The sequence below is a fragment of the Lontra canadensis genome, unplaced genomic scaffold (assembly GCF_010015895.1).
Source record: "Lontra canadensis isolate GAN:19392208 unplaced genomic scaffold, GSC_riverotter_1.0 scaffold2, whole genome shotgun sequence".
NCBI classification, from domain to species: Eukaryota; Metazoa; Chordata; class Mammalia; order Carnivora; family Mustelidae; genus Lontra; species Lontra canadensis.
The window spans coordinates 66,448,524-66,471,162 of NW_022630996.1; the positions used below are offsets into that span (position 1 = coordinate 66,448,524).

General features: G+C 34.9%; 1 protein-coding gene across 1 annotated transcript in view; it reads right to left on the reverse strand.

Annotated features, from left to right (window-relative positions):
• The window catches only part of ZNF804B (zinc finger protein 804B), a 503,497-nt gene that overhangs the window by 373,873 nt on the left and 106,985 nt on the right, over positions 1 to 22,639 (reverse strand). The window lies entirely within an intron of this gene.

Consider the following 22,639-nt stretch of genomic DNA (forward strand, 5'->3'; position numbering starts at 1 on the left):
AAAATTTATTTATATAGTGAGAAACACAGCAAGAAAGGGAAGACAAGCAGGGGGAGTGGGAGAGGGAGAAGCAGGCTCCCTGCCAAGCAGGGAGCCCAATGTGGGGCTTGATCCCAGGACCCTGGGATCATGACCTGAGCCAAAGGCAGATGCTTAACGACTGAGCCACACAGGCACCCTCCTAATTGATTTTTAAACATGCTCACATTAGGGGTCACTGTGCTCCATAGCTTTAGAGGTTTTAAAAAATGCATCAGTGGCGCAACACAGCGGTTCAGTATCATACAGAACAGTTTCCCAGTCCTAAAAACTTCCTTGACCTTCACTTATTCATCTCTCTCCTTTTCCCAAATCCTTGACAACCCCTGATCTGTTTTTCATCTCCACAATTTTGCCTTTTCCAGAATGTCAGAGAGTGGAACCACACGGTGGGAAGCCTCACCAGACTGGCCACTTCCACTTAGCAATGTGCATCTAAGGTTTCTCCATGGCTTTTTGTGGCCTGATAGCTCATTTCTTGTTATCACTGAATAATATCTTATTACATGGATGTACCATAGTTTGCTTATCCATTTACCCTTTCAAAGATATCTTGGGGGTGCCTGGGTGGCTCAGTGGGTTAAGCCGCTGCCTTCGGCTCAGGTCATGATCTCAAGGTCCTGGGATCGAGTCCCGCATCAGGCTCTCTGCTCAGTGGGGAGCCTCCTTCCTCCTCTCTCTCTCTCTCTGCCTGCCTCTCCATCTACTTGTGATCTCTCTCTGTCAAATAGATAAATAAAATCTTAAAAAAAAAAAAAGATATCTTGGATGCCTCCAGTTTGGGGAAAATTATTCAAAAAAAAAAAAAAAAGATGGCCATTAAGTATCTGCCTGTAGATTTTGCATGAACCAAAGTTTTCAAATCAATCAGATGACTTTTTAGGAACATGGTAGTTGATCATATGGTCAGACTATGTTTAAAGTTGTAAGAAAATGCCAAACTATCTTCCAAATCGGCTTTACCATTTTTTTTTTATTTCTACCAGCTGTGAACGTGAGTTCATACTATTCCATATCCTCACTAGCAAGCAGTATTGCCAGATTTTTCTATTTCAATATTTCTAATAGGAATATAGTCAATTTTTGTACCATTTTGCAAAATGTAAGTGTATACATTTGCAGGATTTATAATTAATGGTTTATTATTTACTTGCTTCTTTTCAAAATTTTACAAATGGTACCATGTTTTATATAACCTCTGTAACTTTATTTATTTTTATTTGAGTATATTTTGCAGAGTCATCTAAGTTGCTACACTCAATTAGAGGTCCATCCTTTTCATTATTCTATACTACCCTGTTCCCATGCAAAAGATTTATCTACTCCTATTGTTATTGAGGAGACTGGTATTGTTTCTAGTTCTCCACTTACAACACATAATATTTCCATACAAGTCATGCCTAGGTAGATTTATTTCTGGATAGAATGAACTTTTGAAGTCACTGTGCATTGTGACTTTTCAACTTTTCAATTCTCATTAATGAAGGTATTTATTTATCTCCCCACCCCTGGATAGAATACAGGCTACTCAAAGTCAGGCACTGTGGTCTATGAGGTTTGCCATTGTATCCTTACCACCTACAATGGCGCCTTCAATATCTACTATTTAATATTGACTGGTATAAAAATGTAAATGACTTTTCCATATTGTCCTTCCATGTAATAACCTAGATAATATTTATTAATTCTATTCTTCCCACTGATGATGACTATATCCATTTCGCTTTACTCTGTTGAGGCTGCTTTATAAGGTGTACACATTTGTAATTCTCTCTTCCCAGAGAAATGAAATTTTAATCACTATGTATTTATTCCAAACAAAGGTTTTAGTTGAAGCCAATTTTGCCCGATATTAATAATAGCTGTACCATTTGATTTTGCTGATTATTTGTCTATCATATCATTTTCCACATGTTGATTCAAACTTTACATGTCCTTATGCGTTATTTTGGGTCTATTATGACATTCATTTGTCTTTTTAATCTAATCCGTTACCCTCTGACTTTTACTTGAAAAATGCATTACTTTCACCTTTCTTGAAATCCCTGATCTAGTTGAGGGCAATTATGTTATCATCGTGAGCTTTATATTTGTCCTCCTTTATCTAAGTATTCTTTGTTGTTGTTTTTTTTAACTTTTGGCGTATTTTATTAGTTGAGGTTTTAATCTTCTTTCTATTCCATTTCTTCCTTCAACTAATTTTTTAGTTATTCAATCATTTACTGTTTTTGGTATTTACCCTGAGTATTTTAATATATAAATTTAACACATCGAAGTCTAAATCACATCTTTACCATCTTTCCTAACAACAAAACATCCTAACGTGTTACATTCAACCATCTTACTATTATAACTTCAATGCTCTCAGTGCTGTTATTGTTTGATACAGTTAGTGTTTATTTAGACTTATTTTTTTTTTACAAAATTTCTTTGATCTCTATTTTTTTCTAGCATCTTAATGCTTTCTTCACAAGTAATTTTCTTCATTCTTAAAGTACAGACATTCATGTGGTGCTTTAGGAAGTGCTGTTTTTTTAGATTTATTTATAGTTTGCACCTGTATCCAAAGATCTTAATATTACTTTCATTCATGAAAAAATAGTTTTGTGGGGAGTAATACCTCTAGCTTACCAGCAATTTTTCCACCTTCTATTATCTTCTGCCCTCAAATATTTTTGTCAGAAAGTCACTGTCATTCTAAGTGTCAATCATTTATATGTAACATCTTTTTTCCCTGGTTTCTTTTATAAGCTCTATAGCTTCATTGTCTTTTGTCTTGCTGTATACTTCTTAAAAAAATTTATCCTGGGCGCCTGGGTGGCTCAGTGGGTTAAGCTGCTGCCTTCGGCTCAGGTCATGATCTCAGGGTCCTGGGATCGAGTCCCGCATCGGGCTCTCTGCTCAGCAGGGAGCCTGCTTCCTCCTCTCTCTCTGCCTGCCTCTCTGTCTACTTGTGATCTCTCTCTGTCAAATAAATAAATAAAATCTTTAAAAAAAAAAAAATTTATCCTTGTCGGAGTTCACTGGACTTCCTGTGGACGTAAATTAACACCATTCATCAATTCCATGAAGTCCAAGCCATTATTTTTTTCAGTATTAACTTTTTAATCTAGTCTCCTTCTGAAATGTTAGTCTCTTAAACTTTCATATCTTCTATCTCTCTGTCACTTTGTTCCTGGCAACACACATTAGTGGGAACATGAATTTGGGATCAATTAAAATAGAACAGTTTCTTTGAATATGTAGGTATTGTTACTTTTAGCCCCAAACTTGTTTAGATGTAGGATTATGATCAGAAAGTCTTAAAGGAAACTTTTTCTACTTCTCTCATTTTCTTCATCAGAGCAGTTTTTAAAAACTAGTTTGTTTGCAGATATGTTGCCCTTTATATGAGGTTTTGGTGGTGATTTCAGTTTTGACCTATTTGCTTAGGTTCCAGGTTTTACTTCATATTTCTCAAGCACTTTGGTCATTACATTCCAGAATCGAGGTCAGTAACTAGCAAAAGTTAAGCTCCAGGATAAATGCCAGTGCCAGCACTTGCTTACCATATGGATTACTATTTTATTATAGTGTCTGACCTCTGAGGAATATAACTGCTTTCCTACCACCTAAGCCAAGAATTTAAAAGGCTGTTTCAAAATACAGCATCTACCATTTCAGAATATGCTTATAGGAAATGGATTAACCTGGCATTCGTCATCCATACTGCCTTATTATTTTCTCCTTAAATTTAATTTTTGAAACGATGAATATGCTATTGTATAAAAATCTGTTTAAAACTAATTTTTAAATGACGAGATGTCTGTATTTATTAAATACATACTTTTCTGCTATTAGTTTTCAAAAAAGTATATAAACTATAGGAGTCTTAAAATAGCTCTAAAATATCAAAACCACCTAGTAGAAGGTAAATTAACACACTAGCAACTGACACAAAGAATATAAGTTAAATAATTTGTTCAAATTAAAAGAACCCAACTTAAAAGAACCCAACTCATAGAATATAAGTTAAATACTGTTAGCATTTGGCCTGAAAATCTGTGTGTACTATGGATCTTTATGTGATGAGACCCTTTGGAGAACAATGGACAAGAGTTTCCAATAGCCTTCTTAAATGGCAGAAACAGTAATACATGGCTAATTCTAATTTACATTCTCAATGTCTATCATATCTTTAAAATTGACATTCATTGAAGGTATTCTAACAAGGAGTTAATTCAGTGTGGACAAGGGATGGAACCTTCTGATAACTGCCTTAAAATAAGGAAAGAACATAGAAAATTAGAATACATTCATTGTTAGCAAGTCCTTAAAATAAGCAGGATCCATATTGATCGATCTATCTACCTACCTACCTATTTACCTATTCTTCAAGTGGACCTTTCACAGGTATTGAAATATTGTTAATTTTAAATTGAAAATTACAGTGAGTTTCTCAATTGTGTACATATAAGTTAAATGGAAAAACTTTCAGCAGTAAAATGTTATTAATGTCCTTACTGTAATTGGAAAACATTAAGGGAAATCTTCAAATAACACTATTTTTTGTGACTTTTCTTGTGTAAGTTCTTTGTCTCCCCTTCTGGATTATAAGATTCTATAAATCAGACAATTGTTCTCAGGAGTTCCTTTAAGTTCTCCATAGCTTCTTTGTATTTGTGAAATACTCAACTAAAAAACTATGCTAAATTATCCATTTTGTACTAGATAACTGAAATATTTAACACATTTCCAAATTATTAGAAGGTAAAATCTATTAGTTGACAAAGAACTGTCATAAACCTAAGAAAGTTCATTCCCTCAATTAATTGTGCTTATTGTAACATAAAAAATGAAAGGCAGTTATGTACATTTTATTTGCAAATGTTATTACTTGAGAAATACAGAATTTAAACTTGTCAGTTATAAAACTACAAAAAAATAATTTACTTACTATCATACACACCAATGATTTTATAATTTTATGTTAAAATTAAGAAAATAATACTGAGAAAAGTTGAGACAAAAATATATAATTATTTCTGAAGACTTTCTATCAGTATGAGTGTTATTGCAAAATTTCTAAAATAACTCTTAATTCAAAATATATTACAAAATAACCTATTGTCATTGTAAAATTTGATTTTTTTGGATAGTTCATAATAAAAAGTTATAAGGAATAGTTTCTTTTATGGGTAGCATTCTTTTTCTCTATTTAAAGGAAGAAACAGGAATCAATACCCAACCTCTCCATAACACTTATTCATAACTAAAAAAATGTAGTATGGCCAAAAAAATAAAATGTTATTTACATAATATGGTATTCTTCAAAAGGGCTGTGATCAAACTGATAAAGAAAATGTGACAATGAGTATACATCAGCACCAAAATTTTCCTAATTATGTTAATATAGCATATCTCGGATATATATATTTCTGTATATAATATTTTCCTGTGTTTTTTAAATAGATGCATATATATGTATATATAAAACTTAACAATAACAATGTTATATGTGTGTGTAGACTGGATAGATTATAGTGAGGAGAAAGAAGAGGATATGTATAAGGTAAAAAATAAATTTGAACCTTTTTTTTTGCAATGAATATATACAGAGTTTATTTTAATATTCTTTAAAATAAAACTGGGCATGATAGAAGTATGATCAATATTCACCATTGGGGTTTTCAGCAAGAGCTCATTGTTTCCTAAGAATCGGTATCATGGCAGTGCTTCATTTTAGTGACAAGAAACAAAAATAGGGGTCCAAGGAACAAGGTGGGGCCTAGAGCTAATTCTGTGTGCAAGAAGATATGAGGGTGAGACAGATTTAGGATCTGTGTATTTGCTGACCTTTTATATATTTTAGTTTCAGTGTCTAGGTGGGAAGTGAAATGGCAACAGTAAGGAAAGTTGGGAGTATTTTGTCTGGCATCATAATACTTAGATACTATCAACAATATTATTTATAAACCACTCAAAAGAGTAGATGGGTTTAAAGGCTGATTGGGTACTATCAGTGGTTGGATCCTTCAATTACATGGCTTGTGGATGTATATATAATACAGAAATTCATTATACTTTGAGTGTCTTTCATTTTGTGGGACATAATTAAAGATGTTTCTTTCCCAATGAGCCCAGACGAGCAGGAGCTTTCAACACTGCCTGGGGTGGGAAAGCAGTAACCAGAGAGAATTAGAGTCACCAGAAATAGGATTATCATTAATATCAGACCTGTGCTGTAGAGGGAATCATGGGTCCCCTTAGGAATACCTACCAGCAACATTATTAAATCATGGCTTACTTTTTGTCTCAGGTTATAATAATAGTGACAATAATAATAATATAATAACAGTGACACTAGTATATTTTTCAACCAGGTTCAATGCTAAGGTAGAGGGATGACTAAGACATATTTCATGGCTTAGCATAGATGGTACAGAAAGAGCTCATGTAGAAAGACAGACAGCCATGGAAATAATAAGCCAAGACATTTAAGGGCTATAAGGAAAGACATATTCTGGAAACCCAGCTAAAGAACCAATTAAAACCCTCCTGGGTATTAAGGAAAGCTAGTTGGAAAGTGCCATTCTTGGTGACAAGTAGGTAACTGAGGGAAAAGGCAAGAAAGGCATGAACAGCAGCCCGTGGACACAAGAATGAGTAACACCTTCCCAGCACTGCTGAGTACATTGCGGCTACACAGTAAGTTGCGTGAAGGGGAAGAGAAAAGGCAAAGAGGTAAATAAAACAGAATCTATGTCTGAGAGATTTTCAAGTCCATACTAAGAAATTTGGACAATATATTTGTAAGTAATCAGTGGAGATTCATAGGCAAAGAGGCAAAACATGATCGCGTATAACATCTGTGCTTTCATGAGTCAGAGAACCACGTGAAAACTCCACTTAGCAGCTAAATGGGCTCCAGGGGTGGAAAGCAGAGAAGCAGAAGGCAGAGAAGACACTTACTTAAGGATAAAGGGAAGGAAACTCATGTAAACCCTGCTTATGTGCCAGGGATTGTGCTAGGCTTTTTCGAGTATATGCTCTTCGAACCTGCACAATAAACTCATGGGCGCAGATATAACGTCCATTTTATATATTAGTTTACATTTCAGGAAATAGAACTGAAAGCCATACCTGGGTAATTCACTGGCTGCTACTTGGCACAACTAATGAAAACGACTCCTTCTGCTAAGGGATAGGCAATATTTCTTTCCAGAGCAGCCCATCGACTTCTGCCCAGCAAACTATCTTTAACTCAGTTCAAAGGTTATGGATCATAGAATAGAGTTTGAAGGAAAATAAAGAGCTAACATCTCTGATTGCTAGGTGACCAAGTACAACAAGGCAAAAGAAAGGGGAAGGGGTGACTTCAAAGGTATGTGTTGGAGAAGGAAGGCAATTTATGCTAAAAAAAAAACAAAAAAAACAAAAAAAAATAATCGTTGAAAAGATGGTGGTGGCCCCCAACTCTAAAAACAAGAATATTTGATAAATTGCCATACAAAAGCATGTCTTATGTGAGTCACAGTCATATCCTTTTCCTGAATGAACATGGAGTAGAAACAAGCAAAGAGTCATAGAAGACGCAAGGTAGGTGAGATAAGTATAAGGAGAAAGTTCCAGTAAGAGATGTGGAGGAATTCGAGATTCTCAAGAGCTCTCAGGGATAGCAGGAGGGCGGGGGGACCTCCACTAAATGCAGTTTGAGCAGGGTTTTTTCAACGATCAAAGTAGAAGGGAATTCCCATTAATGTCTGGGTTTTTATAAGGAAAACAATGGCGAATATCCTGGTTAATTTACCAAATGGACCAGAGCACCAGACACTTGTTAAAAGCAGGGCCTTTGAATAACATGGACAATTATCCAGGCTAACAAATCCTGTTTCCCTCAAAACACGGAAACTCCATAGGAAAGTGCCATCCCTGATCTCTCTACCTTTGCCACAAAACCCACCAAATCTTACCTACACTTTTTTTTTTTTTTAATTTTATTTATTTGACGGAGAGAGAGCGCACACAAGCAGGGGGAGAGGCAGAGGGAGAGAGAGAAACAGGCTCCCCAGTGAGAAGAGAGCCCAATGCAGGACTCGATCCCAGAACCCTGAGATCATGACCCAAGCCGAAGGCAGACGCTTAACCGACTGAGCCACCCAGGCTTCCCACCTACACTTTTGAAATAAATGCATGTTATATCTGTTCCTTGATTTGTGTAAACAATCCTATAAATATATATCCTAGTGTTTTGGACTAACCCAGCCTCTAAATTCATTTAATACTTTGCGGTTAAATCTAAGATCTGCATATATTTGTGGTTAATGGAAAGTTAACGAAGTGCCTCAAACTCCTGAAAAGGAAAGATAGATACAAGGCCATTACATTTAAACTTTCCATTTAAATATTTTCTCCAGCAAATAAATTCCAGAGCAAAAGGTTAACTTGATAATTCAATAAAGAACATTCTATTTTCTCAGTGACCTGAGTGTTAATATAATTAATAATGCATCATTTTATTTTACACAATATATGGGAATTAACTCCCAATTTCATTATAATGTTTCATCAGGTGTAAACAGATGCAGATTAGAAAGCTTTTAGATATTACAGATTTAACTATGAAAAAATAATTTGGGTATTCTGGTAAGTAATCTTATTGAAAGCTTATGGAAAGTAAAAATCTAATTTCCGAAAGAGGCAGACAAGAGACATGATTTTTAATAGACTTATTCTTTTCAATAGGTTGCCCATATCTGGTATGTTATAAAATTGCTCACGTTTGCCTTTTACAGTTGCATTTGTAATATAGTATAACTTAGGAAAGATAGACTATTTCAGACTAAATCTCTAATAGGAAATGGTACACAGTTGTAACAAAGTATCTGCTATGATTCTCCTTTTAACCAGATTTTAGCAATATTGTATTGTTCAACCAAAATCAGATCAATACCTCACTAAAAGATCTGCAGTCACAGAGAAAAACCTGTATTATTTTATGAGAAAAGACGAATTAGTATATAAATACAAACTAACGTTCTCATTTATAGATCTGGACTTTAAGCTTTAAGCAGTTCAATACTTCATTGAAGAAAAACAAAAGACAATTTCTATCCCACATCGAAAATTCTGGCCCTGAAAAAGATGGCAGGTACTGTAACATGATCCCCAGCTATTTTCACATTGATGGTAGGAGCCTAAGTACATAAACATAAACTCTGAATTTCACTCAAAAATAAGAATTACCAAATATGGGGTAACTAGAAATGAAACATTGCTTTTGATGTTGGGATACAATTATATATGCATTGAAATGCCTTCTCTTTTGTATTGGTTGACGGGAGGATTTGGTGTGGTAATATATTCAGGAGCACTTTGAGCTCAAAATGGAAAAGCATTAAGAGAAAATTATTAGTAGTGACCTTCTAGGAAGGAAATGTACACACCCTGATTCAAGGGCTAAGACTAATTCACATAATTGTAGATTGCCACCACAGTAACTTCCGCTCCACGGCGGTAGCATTCTTACAGACAAAAGAATATGGAAGAATTCTAAATTGCAATGCAGTTTACTGGGTGAATGATACTGGGCAAGTATGTTATTACATCCAAACACCTTTACTTCATCTGTCATATGGTATGGAACATAAATGGCCATTTCAAATATTGAATTTCCATAAAATACCAAGCTATTTGCCTGAATATATTATAATTCCTCAACATGCAAAGAGGAAACAGCTAGGGAAAATCAAGGTCAGAGAATTGTATATAATATTGTGCCTTTTTTTAAACTTTAAAGAGAAAAAAACTGGAAAGTTATTTTTAAAAAGATGCAAAACTAACTCAAGTCAGGCATGTAAATGAATAAGGTACATGCATTTCACATTTGAAAGTCTGATATGTTTAGGAAGTTGAATAATAACTTCTGTGTTTAAAATATATAAATAAAGTATATATCTCTGGAAATAAAAGCCAGGCATTATTTTTCCATAATACTCTGGATTGTTAACATTTACCAGGGTTGTATTTTGTTCTCTTCGATTTTTAAAGGAGATAAAAAAAAATAGGGAGAAGACTCAGAAAAAAAATTCAGAAAAATACTTTAGAGATATAAAATGGTACCTTTAGGGAATGGCTGGTATTATTTGAGCTTGAGATGAAGTAGCTAAATAAAAGTAAGATTAGACATCTGTTTTCTTTAGGATCTGAACTGAACTAGATGATTTCTTGAGATCCAGTTTCCTTTTTCTGTGATCTATAAAGCTACTTTCTTCTAAAGTAAATATAGGTAAGTATATGTATATACACACACACACACACACACACACACACACACACACATATATATAAGTATGTATTATATATATGGATACCATATATATAGTTTGATAGGTGATATATAATTGATAATAAACATTAGCATTAATAACATTGCATATCACTTACACACATACACACATTCACTGTTTCTCAAAGTGTAGACCCATGATCACACAAATCAGAATCACCTGGTTACTTTTTAAAATACAGATTCCTGAATACTTCCCTTCAATCTAATGAATCAGAATCTTTGGTGGTAAGATTTGAGAATGTGTAGGTATAATAAGCATACAAGATAATGGATATATGTACTGAAACTGGAGAACCACTGACTTATAGGAAGACATCTGCATATTTTTTGTTGACTTTTAAAAAGGTCACAGTACTCATCACTAGCCTGAAAGGGAAAAAGAACTTGGACAAGTGCATGGAAGAGTTATGAACCAGGATTGATAATTGCCTTCTGCTCACACTCTATTGGCTACAGTTCTGGTCTATGGCCACGCCCTACTTAAGGGTGTCTGGGAAATCTAGTTAGTTGTATACTCAAGAAGAGGAGATGGCAAGTCTCTACGTAATTCTAACTACATGGAAGATAGAGTAAAAATGTTCTTTTCCAATGTTTCACAGAACATGGTTGATATAATTCCTGGAGTTTCCTCAATCCACTCTGACTGGAATAGAACCCCTAGCAGTGGGCTGTATCATCAGCTTTCTCATGGGGCACCTGGGTGCCTTAGTCAGTTAAGTGTCTAACTCTTGATCTCAGCTCAGGTCTTGATGTCGGGGTCATGAGTTCAATCCCTGTGTTGGGCTCCATGCTGGGCATGGAGCCAACTTAAAAAAAAAACAACACAAACAAAAAACAAACTTTGTTGTGATATTCTCAGACATCCTACAATTTGACAGTGGCCCTTAGGCAACGCTTCTTTCTCACTCTCTCTCTAACTCTTATTGTCTCCCATGTTTTCTCCCAAGGGTGATTTTTTAAAAATTTCCTTCTGCTTTTCTAAAAAAAAAAAAAAAACAGCTATTTTAAACATTATTTTGAGTACACTTTTTGTTTGTTTGTTTGTTGCTGAGGGATAGTTCTATGACTCTTTCTTTCTAAGATAAGGTACCTAACAATTGTTTACTTGGCCATTCCACATACATTTGGTAAGCAGATAGTTCCTACAACATAAGATGGATACAGGGTCTAATAATTTCAATTACCTCTCATCAAGACCAATATCTTCAAAAATGACTAGATCAAACATATAATGAAAAATTACAAATCTCAGATGACATTTTTGGAAAAAGAAATCTCCAAGCTCACTAATTCATTCTTCTTCTCCCTTCTTCAACCTGACATGAAGTGCAGTGTAAGCAGGTTATGCAAGCGATACCGTGAATTAATTAGGAAAGCATTTGTAACCTAAATCATTTCAATATGTTTCAATAATCCATGAATGTTATGAAACATGTTCAGGTGCCTTAAACTCCAAAATTTCTTTGTGAAAGCAGTAAGATAAACTAAATTCAAGTTCTAAAAATATTGATGGAGAATCTACTAGTTGCCAGGTACCTGTCAGAGAAAATATGCAGGTCCATAGCTCCCATGGGCCTAAATAAGCAATATATTTCTATGGTGCATTCATAATTACAGGCCAAAACCCTTATTCGGATCTAGTTTTGTTTAAAAAATATTATTTGTATGACAAAGGCAATTGTATGAAAAATATCATATTCTAAATTTTCTTCCAAACATAATCCATTTATACTCTCTTATAAATTACCCATATTCCATTAAGAATCATTTTCTTGCCAGCTGTCATAATTTAAAGTATATCTACAATACTTTAATAACTATAAATATATTTTTATCTTTAAAACACTATTTGAAAAGTGGGGAGATCGATACACTAATTGTATAATGAGAGAAAAAAGTTATGGGATGTTCTTTGTTTAGTGGCTAAATAATGATGATACAATTCTTTAACCAAATAGTATTAATTTGCTTCTATTAATCTATCTCACTAAGTGCTTTAATGTTCAAGGAATTTTTAATTAAAGTAATGCTCACTGGCCATTAATTCATGCAATTAATACTGGAACACTACAAGTATTAATACATGTAAGGATCACAAAAGAAGCAAACTTCTAATTACCATATTAAAAATGGAAAGTCATCCATTTTTATTCAAGGTTCTCCATCACATATAACAAAAACTTAATTAAAATTGCCCTTCTTTATTTGGCCCATTGTATGTAAGTTGCTCCTACCTGGTGTCTACTCTTAGGTTATTCTATCACATTTGGTAAATTTTGCTGCATAATATTTTAAACTTCAAAAAGGCAAAAACAAAAATAACATAAAATTAAAGGAAACAAAATGAAAATAATGAAACTAATTGTTCAAAACACTTTGAAATACATATTAGACCAAGTGATGCTTTCTTTGTTTACACGTGCTTTTACCTTTCAAGAAAATGACAATCCAACAGATGTTGTCAGGAAAAGAATTATGCGTCTACGGCCATACCACCCTGAACGCGCCCGATCTCGTCTGATCTCGGAAGCTAAGCAGGGTCGGGCCTGGTTAGTACTTGGATGGGAGGAAAAGAATTATGCTACAGTATTTCAGGAAAAAAATACAAATCAGACAACTTATATAGAATAAAATGCTCAACCTTTCTCAAAGTTAATTTCAAACAAAACAAAAAATTATCTAATGTATTTGCACACATAAAAATCTCCCTAATATTTAGGTTTGCTTAGCATGTTAAAATGTGATAGTCTCATAAAATATTGGTGAGTGTGAAAATATATACAATTATCTTGAAAGACAACTAAAACTATCTACCAAAAGTTCACATTTACCTTCATATTTGTAATTCCATTCTGGGATATACTTTTTGCATTTAGTCAAGGAACCTCACTAGAGCTTGTCTTCCTGGGTCCGTTTGCTTGTTTTTCCTTCTTCTTCTTCTTCTTCTTTTTTTTTTTTTTTCTTTCTCTCTTTCCTTACTCTGCCAGGGTACATTTCCAAATAGCTTTCTTGAAATAGGTGTGTGGGAGAAAATTTCCTAGTTCCTAGCATATGTGGAAACATCTTTGTTTTGTCCTTCTAAGGAAAAAATCGTATCACTAAGATACATTCAAGGGTGAGATCATGTTCCTAAGTAGATGTAGATGATCAATCCAGTGGAATTACAGCAACTTCTACAGTGATTTTACTTCCTCATGGGGTTTGGAGGTACTTATGATATGCAAAAATATTTGAGGAAAAGCTATTTTTATAACAAAGGATGAGAAAGACTTTACTTAAGCAGGTAGCCCATCGCTGAGATTTGGTCGTTAACTTTAATGGAACTTAGGCAGATACTCCCTACTGAAGGATAGCCATGGGCTCATAGGAAGATATCATGGCTCCGGAATCTACATCTTTATTTTCATTTTCTTCGAGAGTATGTTAACCCTTTGGATCCTCAGGGCTCCTCCTCTTCCAAAGTCCCACCTCTTCCTGTATTATATTCTTTGGGGTATTAAAGGGTGTATCAGTCAATCACTTCCCTTGCTGTCTAGGAGTGGATATCTAGAAGGTATAAGAGAGGAAAAACAGAGCTTTCCTAATGGTGCTGCCTAAAGCTAAGTAAACGTGAATCTTCTATTCAGACATTCTCTATAATTTATTACTTTACAAAGAATATCTCAATTCACAAGAGTTGCCTAAATTCATTGTCTCCAGTTTTTAAGTTCAATTTCCTCCTCAATAGACTCTAATCTGTTTTCAACCCTCCCCCCAATTTGCTTCACCAAAACAGCTTTATGGAAACCTAATGATTTCTATTTTATTAAATTCAATGAATGTTATGATATTCTTCAACTTTTCAGCATAATCAGTAACTATAAAATTCAGCCTCTAATTGGAATTTTTTCTTGTGTCTGTCAGGAACACCTTCTGTGTGCTGGTGTTCTGAATTATCTTCTATACCAGTTTCTTTGGGAGCTAATTCCACACAGCTTAGTCACGGAATCCTTGTTCATTATATATCTCTCTCTCCCCAGGTCAGTAGCTTTTAACCCTGGCTGCCCTTTAGATTTAACTTGGGAAAATTTAAAAATGAGATTTCCAGAGAATGGGACCCAGCAAGTGTTTTAAACTTCTCCAAATGATCTTAATGTAGAGCAAGATTTGGAAATCACAGGAGCTGGTGAACTCATCTATGTGCATGACTTCAATTCCTATTTTACACTGACTCCTAGAGGATAGGTAATTGATAGAAACATAGAAAGACAGATAGATGATGAAAGAAAGAGAGAAAGGAAGAGAGAAAGAGAGAGAGAGTGATTGAGAGAGAGGGAGAGACAAACAAAATCTGAGGAAAGTGTATCCTGACAGATACACTTTCCTCAGATTATCTATTCCTGAAACCATGCCCCATAGGGTTAATGAAGTTAAAATTAGCAGCGAATTTAAAGTTTATTTTTCAGAGAAGTATTTCACCCTAATCAGCTACTGTGTCTCTTCAAGCCCTACTAACAAACCCACTAGCTGTCCCCACATGAGCATGGACTCAAGGTCAACTGATAGGGTTCCAGCCCAGGAACAAGCAAGGTCCTACATTCCCTATCAGAGATAATGAGCCCAAGACCCCATCCAGTTTGTACTGACTCTTAGAGCAAGCCCACAGCCCCTTCTCCTTGTCCTAAGATAACCTCCTGACATCAGGGGCTGAATTTTGCCTGGTTCTGATGTTTAAGCCTCCACGCAAAATGAATATGAGATATACATTACATATGTTTGCTCAGTGCACATGCTCTGTCTCTCCTCATGAATAGTCATCAGTTTTCCCACCCTTTTCATCAATATGTATTCAATCTCAAGCCCTACAATTATAAAAATAAAAAATTAAAAACAAACAAACAAACAAAAACCCTTGATCCCTCCCTCTTTGGGGAGGCAGAAGCAGATCTGAGGTTTGACCTCCTGTCTCCTCCTTTGGCTGACTCACCAATAATTTTTTTCCTAGATGCACTCCTGAGGTCTCAGTCATTGGCTTTGTGGTATGTTGGGCAAATAACCTGGGTTTAGTTACATCTCTGGAACTAGATTATCTATCCCAGAACCATTCTCAGAGCTCTGTCCTCTTTAAGACCCTCACTCTTTTTTTTTTTTTCCATTACCCACCTTTCCCAAGGAGCCTTATAGACATTTTTTTTCCTATTTGCCTCCCTGAAATTTTAATACTATATATCTTATTTATGCACTATATGCATTTCTGTGTTTTGCATATAAAAAGAATAAGATATTCTTCACTACCTAAGAAATAGTTTTCTCTCCTTTGGGGTTGATATCACCCCCACTGAGACTATATGGATAAAATGGATCATGGGAATTTTTTTTTTTAAGATTTTATTTATTTATTTGACAGACAGAGATCACAAGTAGGCAGAGAGGCAGGCAGAGAGAGAGGAGGAAGCAGGCTCCCTGCTGAGCAGAGAGCCTGATGCGGGGCTCGATCCCAGGACCCTGGGATCATGACCCGAGCCAAAGGCAGAGACTTTAACCCACTGAGCCACCCAGGCGCCCCCGATCATGGGAATTTTAAATTGTGCAAACATCACTGTTTCTTCTCAAATAAGATCCCTCGAAGAATCTTTACATATCAGTAAATGTCACTAACATCCAATTAGCTACAAAAGCCAAACATCTGGAAGGCATCCTTGCCATCTCCTGCTCCCCAGATTCTTATGCCAAACCACATAATCCTTTCTGTCCTATTTCCTGAATTTCTTGGGAATCTGCCAACATTTCATCACCTCTCTTTCCACTGTCCTAACATACCACTGCCTGCCTACAGTCAACAGAATGATTTTTGGCCTTGATATATTGAAGAATGAGTATGATTCGGACTGGCAGAGAAGCGTATCGTATTTGGATACAACTGCACATGTTCACCTGTAGAGACAGGAATTTAAGTGGTCTATTAGGAGATAGTGCAGACAAAAGATAATTGAGAAAGAAGGTAAATTAAGTCACCACATTTAGATAACATTTAAGTTTTTCTAGTTCTTATCAGTCAATATCTACATACAATCCTATTAGTCATTTTGTTTTGTTTGACTATTATATTTTCTCAAATGTTCTCTTTATAATTCTCTGTACTACCTCAGATGATGTTTTCAAGGCAAAACTTACTATGTTATTTTCTGTGTAAATTATTTATTTTTTTAATTCGTATTGCTAACATTCCAGTGTAATCAACATTTATTCCACATATCGTTTCAAATACTTTGAAAGTGTTGTATCTTTTACTACCAATTCTAGATTACTTATATAAAGATATCATTCGAGCTAAAGTGCCATATTGACATCTCCTGAAAATTGGCTTATGTGCTAGACATTGCATGTAATTAACAAAAAAAGACACCATGGTCCATATTTTCAAGGAGTTTATAGCCTCTTGCAGGAGAGATGATTAAAAACATAAACTTAACAGCAAACAATATAAGACAGAATTCTAAGTACAACAAGAGAGTAGAACAGTGAGGAAGCCAGTAGATTATAAGGGAACTGGTGGTCAGAAACAAGATAGAGAAGATAAGGCTTGGCTTGGGGTCGCCAAAAATGCCTAGGATTTGGGCGCTGGATAAATGACAGAGAGACAGACGCTTTGGTTAAAGGATAATTGTAAACAAATGCATAGATGTTAGAATGAGCATCATTAATTCATCTGAATTTCAGAATCTTAGGCTCATTAGAGGGAACAGGAGTACATTTAGAGGAATAGAAATAAATTCAGCTAAACCAGATGCAACCATATTGTAGAGGGTTTGGAAAGAGAAGTTTAGATCTGATATACAGAAAAGAGTCACTCAGGAGACCTGTACAAGAGAAAGCAGTAATCTGGCAGGCTCAAAAGACTGAACAGAGTAAGAAAGCCTTGAGTCCAAGACGTTGTTATGATAAACCAGTTTGTCATTGTAGCTAGGAAAGAAGAAAAAGAAATGGACTTGAGAAAAATAAGGAGAAGTGATTTTCATCCACAGACATGCAAATCAATTCTTGCTAATAGGAATTAGAGGTTAGCATGGTAGAAAAGTCATAGATTCTAAAGCACTATTTGAATCTTTCCTAGATCTACTACTTGTTATCTGGATAACACTTGCCTCTTCCATTTAAACTCCCTGAATCTTAAATAAATGTGTTTACCATTTTATAGTATTCCAGTAAAAAAAAAAAAAAAAGCATGTAAAATTTCTAGTTGAGTTTCCATAAGACACAAGAAATGTTGTTTTGTTTTCCTAATTAAAAAAATTATTTTTGACTATGAACATTTTTCACCATGGAAATCAATTACATACCTTCTGTAAACTGCAAAATTCCCTACATATTATTTACTTTACTTTAGTTTTCACTTTCATCATAGTTCTCAATAGATAGGGTATTCTCAGATGGTAATTTTGAAATTGAAAAATGAAAAATCCTTAAAGTAGGATCATATTGTTTAATGAAGGCTAAATATATATTTTACTTACTTGTTTCTTATTGTATTTGTATTTTCCTCAGATTCTTTAGTGTATAATTTTTCTGTTACATATCATTCACACATTTTGTATTACCTTTTAATTATTATTGATTAATTGGAAATTTTAATTAATTGTTTAATTAATTGTTGAAAACAAAGCCCTTGTTTTCAGGGCTTTGATATTGCCTTCTATTCCTTAGGTAAATTGCACTTAATTCTTTACTAATATAATAACAATATGCTTCCTCACCCTTTCCCCAATAGTTGTACTGGATGTAAGAGGCTTCTCATATGCCTGCCTTAGGCCTCAGTTAAGATTCTGTTGAACTTGCATTAGAGCTCACAGAAATGGTTCAAATTACCCTACTTGATTTTACTTAATCAACTCAGTGATAATGAAAGATAGCATGTTTTGTTTTCCAAGTACGTATACTTCACTGCAGAAGCCAATTCCATATATCAATTAGTTATTGCTCAATGGCTCCTGAGTTTATTTAAAAATCAGTTTATATTATTCTCCCAATCTTAAAATCTGATCTAGAATTATCAATCCTCTCATCAGAAATTATTTGAAATTAATATGGAATTTAATAAAATAAGAAGCGAATGACATTAAATCATGATCTCATCACTAAAACTTACTAACAGTTAATATCCTTCCTTATGGCAAACGTATTCATATCTAGTCACCATCATAAATAACAATTATAAACAGAAAAAATGTTAAAAAGAAGGTAAATGTCTAAAATTAATGTTTTACTTAGTATATAATACTTCCTTTTTGCAATATATAACTGTTTAGATCAAGAAGATAAAAATGGTTCTTGATCCCTTGCACTTTGAACAAAACATCAAGTTTAACTCCTGGCATCTCATCCAATGCTTCTGTGTACTATAGGATACAAAAGGCTAAAATCTACACCGTCGAGACTCCCTTGCAGATACATCTCTGAGAATGACTTAGGATCTGACAGTCATTTGCAACATTTTTATTTGGATTTGAATTAAGGTTAGAGATGGAGGCAATGGCTTGGACACAGATATTTTCAGCTGATATAGTTCGAAAAGTATGGCAGGACAGTTTCCTGATCTCTGAATCTCAGCTAAGTCCAATAGGAAGTGACCATTTTCTAGTTTCTTAGCTTTCCGATGATAATTGACAGAATACTTGGGGAACACGCTCTATACTAATCACTCCAGTACCCACCCAGAGCCTAGTCCTTCAGCCCTTCCAGATACTTTATAATTGTGTATTTCCTTATTTTAAAACCATTTCTTCTTAAAATTGCTAGGCTGGTTTCAATGATCTGAAGTTGACTTACACCTGATGGATTCACCAAACCCAGGAGGAGCCTAGATAACAAGACAAGCATTGGCTGACCCTGTGACTTGCTTCTTCTCCTCAAAAAAGCATGGAGAGATCTTGCCTTCTCCACGACACCCCTCTGGTCGCCACATCAGTAATATCTTCAGACATGTCTTTGGATTAAATGTGCAATTTCAGGGGTCCTTTCTCTTCAAAACCCTTCGCTACACACTTTTTAATACCAAAAAATATATTTAAGAAAGGCTAAAACTTCACATTGCCACAATTAAAACTTAAAAACTGAACTTGGTAAAGTATGTATTTGGTTTATAAGCTATTTGTTTTGGTTTATGATTACACGAAGGAAAAACAAATGATTGTCAGTATTTATTTTCCTTCCTTTATGGGGTGAGAAAAGGTAATCAAAAAAAGGCGGGGGGAGGTTCTCTAAAACCCAAAGGAAGAAGTCACCAGAGATGCAGGATGTTGAAAAGTGCCATAAAGATCAATGGAGGGCTGATTAATAACTTGTTAGTTTTGCCTACAGGAAATATCGTTCAGTTTAAAAGTGATGGGTTATTGCTGTGAGCTGAAAGACTGAGGAATGAGTCCCAGGATAGGCTTGCCTGGAAGGAAATAAAAGGGACTGAAGGAAAGGTGAAAAAGCATCAAAAATTAATGTCATATTTTACTGTTGGGCTGATGCCAGCACTACTCTCCAAGGGATTACAGTGAAACCTCAAAAATATCCATAAGCCTGTTTGAGTACCTTCATAAGCTTTTGTCCCCTAATTCTGATTAAGAATTATTTTGTCATCAAGACGTTCTCTAAGATGAAAGCATATGATTTCTACAAACATCTTGTTTCTATAGTATATTGTAGGGTTGAACTTAAAGAAGAAAAACAGACTAAAGATGTATACATAGCAAAGCCTCTTCAATAAGTGATTCTTCTCACTTCACTAAGAAAATAAATGTGTTGTACTTGTGATATACCTAGACTTAAAATCATTAAAATGAGGCTGCTTTCTTTTTTTTCTCCCACAAGGAATTGACATGTAAGAAAGCTTTGAGTTCTTTTTCAAACCAGTATTTCAAAAGCTACTTTGCTAGCTGAAATCTAGATTTGGCTTCACGGATTCAACCACTGACATCAAAGATAGCTCTAAATTTGACCCAATATGTTTTCCTGTCTTTAGATAAGCTGTAAAGCATCTAAGATTAGTGGGAAACATGAATAAAAAGGTCTTGGGTCCTGAAAACATCAATAAGGGCAGTCAGCCAATTGAAGCTGGCAGTGGTTAGCCATGGTGTTAGTCAAATAAATTGCCAATGGCAAAGAGCTGATAGAATATGTTTGGCATATGGGTATGTGCCTGAATGGTTAAGATCTACTTCTCCAACCCCTCCTATTCTGCTCTCTGCATATCTTCTAAAAATGATGAAAAAAGATATAAAAAGAATTTCTCCTACTTAGAAAATTAGGAGATAATAATTACGAGCTGACATAGTAGCAATGAACAAATAATAGATTCCATGGCACTCAAAATGCCCTTATTCTATCCTAACACCAATTCTTGCTTTCCACTGATAGATAATACATGGCCACATTGGTTCATGGGCTGATCAATGAGCAGTGAGGGGGACTGGACAAGTTCATTATAATTATAGTGCCCAGATAAGGGATGGAAGGAGGAGAAGGTAGATGTAGTCAGGCTATCAGCAGAGGGATGCCATTTACAAAAGCTAATTACTACCTCAACATTCCAAAACACCCTGGAATGGCAGCTATACACTGCTAAGGGGGAAAACAAAAAGTCCTATATATACTTACATGTATATAGATAAATTCATGGATATCATGTATACATAATATATATGTTATATATGGTATAGGTTACTATACAAACAAAAAGTACATATTGTACAGCTAGTAGTTAACAGTGAGGGCTCTGAAAACTTAGTTTCAGTCAGACTGTACCTCTTGCTATGTGGCTTGGTATGGGTTACTTAACTTGTCTATACTTCAATTCGATTGACCGTAAGGTGGATTTAATAATAGTAACTATCTCATATGATCGTTCTAAGAATTAAATGAGATGCAATTTGTTAGGCACATATAAAGACAATACAAATGTGTTTTCTTATGGTTGTCATCTTTGCTATTATTGCATTGTACAACTTATTAGAGTTGTATGATTTCAGGTTAGAGTAAATTTATTCTTCATTATGTCAATGTTATTCCTTTACTTAGAGTCTCCTCAACCAGTTGCTCTTTTCTCATATTTCTTCCGTACTCATTATTCAACTCATGGCAGTCTCCTTTGTGTATATAACACCCCTGGGAAAGTACACAGCTCTGCTATGCTCATCTCACGGTGCACTCTTTCATGTTCTACTCACAGAAACACTCCAGAGTCTCTTATAAACAGAATGAACATGCCTTGCTGTAATCAAAACTAAGGCCATTATCAGAAACCAACTGAGCCAACAAACCAAACATTTTTGCTAAGTTGTAAAGTTAAGATAGATTTCTAAAGGAAAGTTAAAGCTAAATATGGTAATTCAGTAATTCATTAATGTGCAACAAAACACCCCAAACTTTGTGAATTAAAGCAATGATTTGTTATTTCCTATGGTTCTGTGCATTAGGTGAGTTCAGCTGGGGGGTTGTTCTATGCCAGGTGGCACTGGCTGGAATTACACACTTGGATGCATTTTACTTGGCTGCAGGGATGGGCTGAAAAGCATAAAAGGGCTTCATCCACATATCTGGGGTCTACCTATTTCCTTCATGTGGCCTCTTTTTCTCCACATGACTAGTTTGGTCTTCTGACAGCATGGTGGTATCAGGGTTGAGATACCACTTATGTTGCAGCCAAATGCCCACATGATGAAACTAAAAGCTTTTCTCTGACAGGCCCCTCTTCCACACTTTGTTGACCAAAATGAGTTATAAGCCCATCGTAAACTTAAGAGGAGGGTAAACAGACACCACCTCTTGTTGGGAAAGCAACATAGACAGGAAGGAAAATCATTGATTGGGCTCATCTTTAAAGACTCTATCATAGATAGTCTTTGCTTTAATAGAGTTTTAGAATATTATTTTTAATTATAACAATTAAAGCTAGAGTTCACTTTATTAGTGATATGGTGAAATTAGAAATATTTCCAGGTTAAAAGCAGATAAGATAAAAAGACTCATCAGCAAGATTTGTGAACCATTCAGTCTAACTAATATAACTTTGTTTAACCAACTGCTCATTACAAACCAGACATTGAACCAAATCATTGGCATATAAAGGTGAATGAAAGAAGTGAGAGAATTCACTCTTATAATATTTTTAGGGGAATGTATAAAACATTTCATTTTGGAACAATGTGTTAAGGACAAAACACCACCATAACTGAGAGGGGAAGCACAATACCAGACTGAGCTGGAAAAAGGGCCAGTGAAGGTTCTCTTTCCTAGATGCCACTT